This window comes from Gossypium arboreum, chromosome 9 (genome assembly GCF_025698485.1).
Source record: "Gossypium arboreum isolate Shixiya-1 chromosome 9, ASM2569848v2, whole genome shotgun sequence".
In the NCBI taxonomy this organism is placed as follows: domain Eukaryota; kingdom Viridiplantae; phylum Streptophyta; class Magnoliopsida; order Malvales; family Malvaceae; genus Gossypium; species Gossypium arboreum.
In genome coordinates this window covers 88,709,406-88,722,417 of record NC_069078.1, presented here as the reverse complement: position 1 = coordinate 88,722,417, position 13,012 = coordinate 88,709,406, and the positions used below count along the sequence as shown (strand labels likewise).

General features: G+C 33.7%; 1 long non-coding RNA gene across 1 annotated transcript; it reads right to left on the bottom strand.

Moving 5' to 3' along the window:
• Positions 1-9,410: 9,410 nt before the first annotated feature.
• Positions 9,411-10,431, bottom strand: LOC128280387 (uncharacterized). Its single transcript, XR_008270558.1, has 2 exons — positions 10,268-10,431; positions 9,411-9,577 (listed from the first exon to the last, which is right to left on the bottom strand). It is a non-coding gene; the product is annotated as an uncharacterized LOC128280387 (long non-coding RNA).
• Between the last annotated feature and the right edge of the window lie 2,581 nt (positions 10,432-13,012).

Here is a 13,012-nt window from a genome sequence, read left to right as displayed (position 1 = left end):
CTGTAAGGGTTACAAAAAAAACGGATAGGAGAAAGAGAATACAAAAACAATACAAAGCAAAGAAGGTGATTTTTGAATCTTCTTCGTCTTCAATATTTTTTTTCTTTTCTTTTTCGGGTATATCTTGCCTTCTTTAGAACTTTTAAAAAAGGGAAGAAAGAGAAGCGAGAAACTTACCTTCGCGGATGCATTAATGAATTCTTCGTCTTCTCCGTCGAAGTCGGGGTTAGAGATGCGAAGGGAAATGGTTTTTAAGCGTCGATTCTGATGGAAACAAAGAGGCTTCTGCGTCACTCACCAATTTTGATGGTGAACTGACGATTGAATAGCCCTGGGTAATGCAGGTTGCTGCGCCGAAACCCTAACAATTGGGTATTCAGTTTGCAGCTTGGAGAAATGGCAAAATGCCATTCATTTGTTTGAGGTTTTAAGCATGCAGCGAAACAGCGCCGTTCCAAAGGGGAAGGTTCCACGCATCAACCCGCTCCAAGACCCGGACCCGTGCCTTCTCGCTGCAAATGGGTTATTTGCAGGCTTGGTCCTCCTCTTTCACGTGCGCATTCAATCGCGCCCTATCTGTTCCGCTTCGTTTCTTTTAAATTGGCCCATTAATTTGCGCGTGTTTACATTTTAGTCCGCGCTGGTGTGCTGCGTTTTGGGAGCCTGGAATATTTCCAGTTTGAGCCCCTGCGAAATTGCTCACTTTACCTTTTGACCCTTTTATCATTAATGATTTATTTTCAAGTCACCCTTTTGTGTTTTAGTTTAATTTTAATTAAGTCCCTTTTATTTTATTTTTTATTATTTTCACTTTATAATTCATTTTTTTAGGCACATTATTAACCTTATGTCATTTTATACACATAATTTCTCTTAAATTTATTCTTGTATTTTTATATATATATATAATCCTATATAATATCTTTTAAGCTATTATCCTTATATGTATATGTATTTGTCGATACCATATTTAATCTATACATTACCAAACCCATATATTTTACATATATAGTTTTCTTCATGCATATGTAAGCATATTCTTCAATCCATTATAATTTATAACAAAGTTAATTTAGCCCTATGTACATTATCATTTTATATAAATTTGCATGTACTCTCTTTTAAATTTATATGTATATGTATCAATACACTTATTATTTTAATAGATTCTTTATTTTAAAATACTTTTTGCTTTATGATTTATTAAATATTCCCTTTTATATATATATGAAACTTCATCTTTTGGTGATGATAAAATCATTTTTTTAGTATATCTTTATATTATATGGCTTTGGTGTTTGTATTGTAATAGCCTGAATTTCAACGATGTTAAAAATAGTGGTTCGAGACCATCAAATTCGACAAATGAACTATTAGATTATATTATTTAATATTTACGAGCCAAATGTAGTTTTTAAAAGATTTTTGGAATAGTAAATTGTGTTTTATAAAGATTTATTTGGTCAAGAAATTGAGAAAAAGAGGTATCAAGATCTCGATGTTATAAACCGAGCCATAAATATTTTTATAAATATTTACGGAATGTCAATAAGGTAGTATTAAAATTTCGTTAGAAAATTTTGACGTTTGGGTGGTCAATTAAATAAAAAGGATTAAATTGGAAAATGTGTAAAAGTTGCTAAAAGGATTAAATAGCTCAATTGTCAAATGAGGAAGGACCTAAAGTGAAAATAAGCCCAAAGGAGATATTTTGGGCGGCAATAGCTGAGAAAAATCAGGAAATGGGTGAAATAAGGAAAAAATTGGAAAATTGCCAAAATTAGCTAAATAAAAATGGGACTAAATTTGTAACGCCCCTTACCCGAGACCGTTTCCGGAGTCGAGCACAAGGCACTACTAAACTTATTTGAGCACTTAACCAAATTTAGATAATTTATATAATACTTTTCAGACAAGCTGTCCAACTGTGTCATAGTTGCTAAATAATTCATATCTCGAGTTATAAAACTCGAAATCTAAATCCGTAAATTTTCTCTGAATTTATACTCATATATCTACTTACCAATTTTTTTCTAGAATTTTTGGTCAAGCCAATTAGTACAGTTTATTATTTAAAATCTCCCCTGTTTCAGGGTTTGACTACTCTAACCTTTGTGTATTACGAATCAGATATCTCTCTGTAACGAGCTTCAATGACTATGCCGTTTGTCTCTAATAAAACTAGACTCAATAAGGAATCTGTACATATAAAGTATAACTTCTAATTATCTTTGTAAAATTTATGGTGAATTTCCAAAGTCAGAACAGGGGATCCAGAAATCGCTCTGGCCCTGTTTCACAAAAATTTAAACATCTCATAAAATATAGCTTATATACCTATTTTGCTTCTTCCATATGAAAATAAACTCATCAAGATTCGATTCCATAATTTATTCATTATTTAATTCCATTTCTACTATTTTTAGTGATTTTTCAAAGTCAAACTACTGCTACTTAACGAAAACTGTTTTAGTACAAATATTGTTAACTAGTTTATAACATCTTTACTTCAATTCATTCAAACTCTATACATGCCATATAAATCTTTAAACATAAAACAAAAACTACCGAATTGATCTGAATAGTGTGCCTGTTGTGTTGATCCGATCTACCCACTTCACTTTAAGTCAATCTACATAAAATATTAAACACACACAAGTAAGCTTATTGAAGCTTAGTAAGCTCATAGGCATATAAACACAAATCATATCAAATATCCTACACAATCATATATCTATTAGTTTAACTATTTCATCTTCCAAATCACAATTTCATTAATAACTCATTGGAATAATTTCCATATGGCAACTCACAATTTAACTCCCTTAGGCCCATTTCTCATTTACTTCATTGTCAAATTAGGGAACAATAAGGAATTGAGTGCTTCATTATCACATTGCCATAGTAAACCATGGACTTTCACATTGATACGCATCACACACGAAGCCATAGCCTTGCCATGGTCTTACGGTTCACATATCATACCGAAGCCATATCCCAGACATGGTCTTATACGGAATCACATTATCACATTATACCGATGCCATAGCCCAGCTATGGTCTTATACGGAGTCACATTATCACATTGCACCGATGCCATAGCCCAGCTATGGTCTTAAACGGGCACACTTGTCACATATGTTTCGTCAACTCATCAGGGTCACAGAATAGAAGCACTCAAATCCATTGTTCCTACTAATTTGTACTTTTAGTTACACATTATTCATTAGTTAATGCAAATTGATAGTATTCATCAACAATAAAATACTTTAACAATCATAATATTTTCATATCAAAACATTGAACTTTGCCATATGAACTTACCTGGACTAATTTGTAAAAGTCGTAGAAATTCAGGGACTATTCTTGAATTTTCTCCTTTCCACGATTCAGTTCGTTTTCTTGATATGATGTAAAATATGAAAAACCAGCTTTCTCCAGACCTTCTATGGAGTTTTAGCTGAGAAAATATGAAGAAATGTCTAGATTTTTCAATTACATCATTATTTAACTATTAACTTTTATGCTATTTCCAATTTTGCCCCTTGTTCACATTGTTTTCTTGCTTATTTCATACCCAAACCGTCCAGCCATTAACCTTTGGGTCTAATTGCTCTTTAAATCCATCTTTTAAATACTTAAGCTATTTACTCACAATTTAACAAATTTTGCGCTATTTTCAATTTAGTCCTTTTAATTAATTAGCCATCCAAACGTTAAAATTTTCTAACGAAACTTTAATACTAACTCAATGACACTTCATAAATATTTATAAAAATATTTATAGCTCGATTTTCAACTTTGAGGTCTCGATACCTCATTTTTGACCCGTTTGACCTAATAAATTATTTTAATTCACTAATTTCACCATTTCACAAATTCTTCTAAATTCTTACTTGACTCATAAATATTAAATTACTATCTTGTTCAATCTTATTTGTCGAATTTAGTGATCTCAAATCACCATTTCCGACACCACTTGAAAATTAGGCCGTTACAACTCTCCCCTTTAAAATTTCGTCCTCGAAATTTGTTACACAATGATTTGGATATTGTGATCTCATTGACTCCTCTGTTTCCCGGTTGCCTCCTCCAATCCATGTCGATGCCATAACACTTTTACTAACGGTACTCGTTTATTAGTAGTTCTTTAACTTCCGAGCTAATACTTTCACTTTGGTTCCTCCGAATAAGTCATATATGATTGTAGCTCTATCTCAGTATGAGGAATCACATGTGAAGGTCTGATCTATATCGTCTCAACATAGATACATGAAATACATTATGGATCTTCTCAAGTTCGGAGGCAAGGCCAATCTATAAGCTACTGGACCGATCCTCTCAATGATTTCAGTATGGTCCGATAAATCGTGGACTAAGCTTTCCTTTTCTACCAAACCGTAAAACTTTCTTCCACGGAGAAACTTTCAAGAACACACGATCACCCACATTGAACTTTATATCTCTTCTTTTCAAATCTGCATCGACTTTTGACGATCGAAGCGACTTTCAAACTTTCCGAATAATCTGAACTTTCTCTTTAGTTTCCGAATTAAATCCACTCGACTAATTTGGATTCACTTAATTCGACCAATACAACGGGGTTCGCACTTCCTTCCATCTGAGCTTCAAGCGGTGCCATTTTGATACTAGCTTGATAACTGTTATTATAAGCAAATTCACTAAAGGTAAGTACCTTTCCCACCGCCATCGAACTCAGTATACAACACCTTAACATATCTTCCAAAATCAATCACTCGCTCGATTGTCCATCATGCGAGGGTGAAAAGCTGTACTAAATTTTAACTTAGTACCTAAAGCTTCCTGTAGTTTATTCCAAAATCTCGAAGTAAACCTCGGATCTCGATCAGAAATAATTGATGTCGGCACCCCATGTAATCTCACAATTTCTGACACATATAATTCCGCTAACTTATCAAGTGAAAAATCTGCATTCGTAGGAATAAAATGCGCCGATTTAGTTAATCATCTACTATCACCCAAATCGAATCTTTTTTCTTCGGAGTCACTGGCAATCCAGATACAAAATCCATCGTCACATGTTCCCACTTCCATTCTGGAATCATTACGGGTTGTAACAAACCTGTAGGCACTTGATGTTCAGCTTTTACCTGTTGACAGATTAAACATTTTGCCACAAATTCACAAATTTCCTGTTTCATACCAGGCCACCAATACATTTTTTTCAAATCACAATACATCTTCGTACTACCCGGATGAATCGAGTACATACTACTATGAGTCTCTGATAAGATATCCTTCTTCAATTCTAGATTATTCGGGACACAAATTCTATTACGATGGTATAACATACCACTATTATCAATAGAGTAATCTAAGTTCAAATTATCCCGAACCATTTGTCGTTCCAACACCAACTTCGGATCTTTATCTTGCAATTCCCGAATTCGTTGAAAGAATACTGGTTTTGTCTTTAATTCAACTAATATAGAACCATTTTCATTAACAGACAAATGAGCATTTAACGCAGAAGAGCAAATAATGATGATTTCGACTAAGTGCATCCGCCACTACATTTGCCTTACCGGATGATAATCAATGATAAGATCGTAATCTTTCAACAGCTCTAACCATCGCCTCATCTCAAATTCAGCTCTTTCTGCGACATTAAATATTTCAAACTTTTATGGTGCGTATATACATAACATTTCTCTCCATATAGGTAGTGTCTCCAAATTTTAAAGCAAATACTATGGCAACTAACTCAAGATCATGTGTAGGGTAGTTCCTCTCATGTGGTTTCAACTGTCGAGAAGCATATGCTACAACTTTTCTGACGCATCAATACACAACCTAAACCATTCAGAGACGCATCACTATATACTACATATGGCTTTTTGATTCATTTGAGTTAACACCGAGCCTCTGTCAACATTTTCTTTAATTGATCAAAACTTTGTTGGCACTCATCGACCATACAAACTCAACATTCTTCCGTAATAATTTAGTTATCGGTGAAGCAATCGGTGAAAAATCTTTCACAAATCGACGATAGTAACCACTAATCCAAGGAAACTTCGCACTTCCGTAACATTCTTTGGAGTTTTCCAATTAATCACCGCTGACACCTTACTCGGATCTACCCGTATACCATCAACTGACACAATGTGACCCAAGAATCCCACTTCATGAAGCCAAAATTCACATTTACTAAATTTTGCATATAACTGTTTTCCCTTAATATCGTAGTACAATTCTCAAGTCTTTGAGCATGCTCGGATTCGTCTTTGAATAGATCAAGATATCGTCAATAAACACAACCACAAATCTATCTAGGTAAGACTGGAAAATTCGATTCATTAAATCCATAAAAGCGGCGAGGAGCATTTGTCAAATCGAATGGCATAACTTAGAACTCATAATGACCATACCGAGTTCTAAAAGTCATTTTCGGTACATCACATTCCTTTACCTTTAATCGATAATACCCAGATCGAGATCTATTTTGAAAACACTGTAGCATCCTTAAGTGATCGAATAAATCATCAATACGAGGCAAAGGATATTTATTTTTAATTGTTACCTTATTCACCGCCTCGTAATCTATGCATGACCTCAATGAACCATCCTTCTTTTCACAAATAAGACAGTGCACCCACGGCGACATACTCGGTCGATAAACCCTTTGTCTAACAGCTCTTGCAACTGCATTTTAACTCTCTTAATTCTGCTTTGAGCCATTCTATACGGTGTCACCGATATGGGAGCTGTTCCTAAGCACATCTATCACGAACTCAACTTCTCTATCGGTGGTAACCACGGTAATTCTTCAGAAATACATCCATGAATTCATTTACAATAGATAGTTGCTCTAACTTTGATTCAGAACTTCGAGTATCAAGAATATAGGCTAAATAAGCCTCATTTCCTTTACGCAACAATTTCGAAAGCGGACATAAAGAAAATCATTCTAACCATGTCATCCAAATTTCCAGACTCAACCAAAATAATGTCTCTGTTTGACATTTCAAACTAATTCGTTTTCTCGACAATTCACTATTGCGTCATGTTTCATTAACCATCCATGCCCAAGATAACATCAAATTCCCGAAAGGGTAGCGACATCAAATCGGGAAATCACGACCTTAACTTTCGGTGGGACGGTTATGACATATTAAATTAACTACCACACTTTGACCTAACTGATTTGTAACTTGTACATCATAATCGTGAGGCTCAACAAATAAGTTCTTTTCAGATGCTAACATAGTGCAAATATATGAATGAGTAGACCGGGGTCTATTAAAGCATACAGGAACATCATAAAGATAGAAAGTACCAGCAATTACATCCTGGAGGTGTTGCTTCTTCTCTCGCTCGAATGGCATAAGTCTGAGCAGGAGCCCTAACTTCGATCGCTAGTAGTATCTTTCATACCGAACGAGTAGCCCTCGTAAGATTGCTTTCGACGAGGCGTCTTCCTTTTAAGGAAGAATTTTGGTTTCTCCCTCTGTTCCACTTCTTCTACTTGTAATTGGGGACAATCACGAATAAAGTGATCGGTGGCCCCACATTTATAACAAGCCCTAATTTACTTCTACATTCACGGGTGACTTTTTCCACAATGTTGACACTTGGGCCTTTGGGTATTTTGTACACTACCCACACTAACAAAGCAGGTCTGTCGGATGCTTTGTAATCAGATTGTCTTGGCCTACTTTTTCCCCGATCTTTCCGGTAATGAAGTGGCTCATTGAATTCCTCTTTAGATTTCTTCACCGGTAAAGCGAAAATGACTTAGATGCACTTCTTTTGAAAGATTCTTTACTTCTTCTATCTCGTTGCATCTTTTATTATATACTTCTTCAAGCTTCGAGCACGATCCGATAGAACAAAAATTCTCGTATCTCAATGCCCCTATCATCATTTTAATCTCATCATTAAGCCCTTCTTCAAATCGATACACATTTCTTCTTCATGGGTACTATATCTCGAGCATATTTGCTCGGATAAACAAATTCTCTTTCATATTCAGCCAACGACTTGTTTCCGTGTCATAAGTCGAGAAATTCTCTTTCTTCTTATCCGGATATCTTCTACCGACATATTTCTTCTTAAATTCATTTTGAAAAAATTCCCAAGTGATCTTCTCACTTAAGACAACAGCTTCTATTGTTTCCCACCGGTTATAAGCTTCTTCTTTCAATAATGACACGGCACATATTAAGTAATCATCCGGTGAGCACGCCATTTGCTTAAAACCCTCATTATACTTTGTAACCAATATTCACTTTAACGGGTCATCGTCTGTTCTTTCCCGAAATTCTTCACCCCATGTTTTCGAGCTTTTCAAATGGAGAACGTTTGCGATTCGGTTGTCGGAGGAGGTGGAGGAGCAACCGGGGTACTACAGATGTTGAGATAGGGGAGGAGATTGCGAGTCTGATTTCTTTCTCGCACATTCTCATTATACCACCGATTCATGAATCCATAAATCATATTTTTGAGTTCTTGTTCTCGCATCAATGAAATCAGAGCTTCACTACTTGTTCCTTGTTCGAGATTTGTACTCGCTATTAACTTCTTCTTGCTCGTTTGTTCGGTCTATCGACATCTTTTCAAATCGAAGATAATCTATAATAAAAACAAGGATTAGATCGGATCATACACACACACTATCACAGATTTATATGGCATGTAATTCTAGACACTTTTCACATCATACATATTCCGAGAATCAGCTAAACCGAAGCTCTGATACCAATAAATGTAACGCCCCTTACCCGAGACCGTTGCCGGAGTCGAGCACAAGGCACTACTAAACTTATTTGAGCACTTAACCAAATTTAGATAATTTATATAATACTTTTCAGACAAGCTGTCCAACTGTGTCATAGTTGCTAAATAATTCATATCTCGAGTTATAAAACTCGAAATCCAAATCTGTAAATTTTCTCTGAATTTATACTCATATATCTACTTACCAATTTTTTTCTATAATTTTTGGTCAAGCCAATTAGTACAATTTATTATTTAAAATCTCCCCTATTTCAGGGTTTGACTACTCTGACCTTTGTGTATTATGAATCAGATATCTCTCTGTACAGAGCTTCAATGACTATGCTGTTTGTCTCTAATAAAACTAGACTCAATAAGGAATCTGTACATATAAAGTATGACTTCTAATTATCTTTGTAAAATTTATGGTGAATTTCCAAAGTCAGAACAGGGGATCCAGAAATCGCTCTGGCCCTGTTTCACAAAAATTTAAACATCTCATAAAATATAGCTCATATACCTGTTTTGCTTCTTCCATATGAAAATAAACTCATCAAGATTCAATTCCATAATTTATTCATTATTTAATTCCATTTCTACTATTTTTAGTGATTTTTCAAAGTCAAACTACTGCTACTTATCGAAAACTGTTTTAGTACAAATATTGTTAACTAGTTTATAACATCTTTACTTCAATTCATTCAAACTCTATACATGCCATATAAATCTTTAAACATAAAACAAAAACTACCGGAATTGATCTGAATAGTGTGCCCTGTTGTGTTGATCCGATCTACCCACTTCACTTCAAGTCAATCTACATAAAAATATTAAACACACACAAGTAAGCTTATTGAAGCTTAGTAAGCTCATAGGCATATAAACACAAATCATATCAAATATCGTACACAATCATATATCTATTAGTTTAACTATTTCATCCTCCAAATCACAATTTCATTAATAACTCATTGGAATAATTTCCATATGGCAACTCACAATTTAACTCCCTTAGGCCCATTTCTCATTTACTTCATTGTCAAATTAGGGAACAATAAGGAATTGAGTGCTTCATTATCACATTGCCATAGTAAACCATGGACTTTCACATTGATACGCATCACACACGAAGCCATAGCCTTGCCATGGTCTTACGGTTCACATATCATACCGAAGCCATATCCTGGACATGGTCTTATACGGAATCACATTATCACATTATACCGATGCCATAGCCCAGCTATGGTCTTATCTGAGTCACATTATCACATTGCCCGATGCCATAGCCCAGCTATGGTCTTAAACGCACACTTGCCACATATGTTTCAATCAACTCATCAGGGTCACAGAATAGAAGCACTCAAATCCATTGTTCCTACTAATTTGTACTTTTAGTTACACATTATTCATTAGTTAATGCAAATTGATAGTATTCATCAACAATAAAATACTTTAACAATCATAATATTTTCATATCAAAACATTGAACTTTGCCATATGAACTTACCTGGACTAATTTGTAAAAGTCGTAGAAATTCAGGGACTATTCTTGAATTTTCTCCTTTCCACGATTCAGTTCGTTTTCTTGATATGATGTAAAATATGAAAAACCAGCTTTCTCCAGACCTTCTATGGCGTTTTAGCTGAGAAAATATGAAGAAATGTCTAGATTTTTCAATTACATCATTATTTAACTATTAACTTTTATGCTATTTCCAATTTTGCCCTTGTTCACATTGTTTTCTTGCTTATTTCATACCCAAACCGTCCAGCCATTAACCTTTGAGTCTAATTGCTCTTTAAATCCATCTTTTTAAATACTTAAGCTATTTACTCACAATTTAACAAATTTTGCGCTATTTTTAATTTAGTCCTTTTTAATTAATTAGCCATCCAAACGTTAAAATTTTCTAACGAAACTTTAATACTAACTCAATGACACTCCATAAATATTTATAAAAATATTTATAGCTCGATTTTCAACTTTGAGGTCTCGATACCTCATTTTTGACCCGTTTGACCTAATAAATTCTTTTAATTCACTAATTTCACCATTTCACAAATTCTTCTAAATTCTTACTTGACTCATAAATATTAAATTACTATCTTGTTCAATCTTATTTGTCGAATTTAGTGATCTCAAATCACCATTTCCGACACCACTGAAAATTAGGCCGTTACAAAATTGGAATATCTAGAATTCTCTTCATTTCTCTTCATATTCATCAGCTGAAAAACAGCCATGGAAGGGGGTTCAAGCTGGTTTTCATGCTCTAGCTTCATGTAAGTTTAATTCTTGCTTTCTCCTTGAAATTTCTATATTTTTGGAATTTTACAATTGGGTCCAACTTACTATTTCATTAGTTTTTGATTCCATGGCTAATTTTTAAAGTTTTTATGGATGAGTGCTGAAATAATATGATGAATAATCATAGAATTGAAGCTTTACTTTTGGTATATGATGATTTTATCAAGTAAAATTGATGGAAATTCATTTTAGGACCTAATTAAGAAAGAGTTTGGAATTAATGTCTAATGCTAAAGTTCTGATTTTTAGGGGTTATGAAGGAGTTTAAAATGATATACTAAAGTATTAATTGAGAAAAATTAGCTCAATTGAGGGGTTAATTGAGCAATGACTGAATTGTATAAACTGTGAAATTTAGGGCAAAATGGAAATCAACATTTTTCACTAAAACTGTTTTGGACAGCAGCAGTAGTGTAACTTTGAAAAATCACCAAAAATTGTATAAATCGAATTAGAGGATGAATAAAATATGAAATTAAAGCTTATTGAGTCTAGTTTCTTATAAAAGAAATGATGTAAGCAATGGTGTAACACCCTTAACCCGTATCTGTCGCCGGAATGGGGTTACGAGGCATTTCCTAACATAACACAACTCAAAATAATATTCCTTACATTTCATACTTCGTAACTCAATCTCATAACAAAATTTATCTTTTAAAACTTAGACATAATCAAACATGTATTAGCAATTAACAAAAACTTATGCATGTGATAAAACATACCATTTCATGATTAGAAAAATTTACATGTTATGCATATTACTCTAAGCTAAAACAACCACACGGCATAATAGAGATATATATATATTTATATACACCTAAACATGCATTAAACAAGGCCAAAAATATACATCTTTTCTCATATCAAAGTATACGCATATAACCGCATCTATTTAAACCATTTTCAAGCATTAATACATAAACATTTCATGACTATTATAATTATACCTAAATTTCCTTTCTATCTCGTCAATAAGTCATATGAAACCAAATCTAAATACACAATAATTTAAAACACAATGCTTATATAAAAAGTAGATATTATTCATTCATATTACACATGCTAGTTATTAAAATGTTTAACATTATAAGATCACAAAACTAGATTGTGTGTCATTTTCGTATGGCTCATCAAAAAGATAATTACATTACTCAAAAATACAAAACTCATTTTATTAGTTTTGTCTATCCTATACATGCCACATTTAAAACTTAAAGCTTCTTTAAAGATACCAAAAAGATGACGATAAGTGTAATGACTTCAGTAGTAGTTCCGAGCGCACAACGGATCCAAAATCTAAATAAAAATGAACAACAATTTCAAATGAGATAATACTCAGTAAAACATAAGCAATTTAATAAATAATTAACAATCGAACTTCGTTTAAATCTAATTTGTCTACCTTGTTCATTCATGATTACCATATAACCCCATACTCTTATTTCTTCTTCCAAGACTTATATCATAATCTTTAGACAAATATACATATATATATATTCCATACACATTTCATCTTCTTAATTACCTATGATAGAAACTAGTATTCTATTTCACACCATGCTACGATCATATTCCTTAAATAATTTCGCACACACGCAGTGCCTTACACCCGATCTCGCACACATAGTGCTCGGTTAATAATTTCACACACATAGTGCCTTACACCCGATCTCGCACACATAGTGCTCAGTTAATAATTTCGCACACATAGTGCCTTACACCCGATCTCGCACACATAGTGCTCAGTTAATAATTTCACACACATAGTTCATATATTCATTCACACACAATACTAGCTTTTTCACACCCACATATAATGCTGCCCCATTCGCACACATAGTGCCCCTTTTTTTTTTTATTCGTACATTACATACCCAAAGTACATTTATTCAATGCCATCAGCTCAATACTACATTATCAATTCAACCTTTCTTCACATATAAA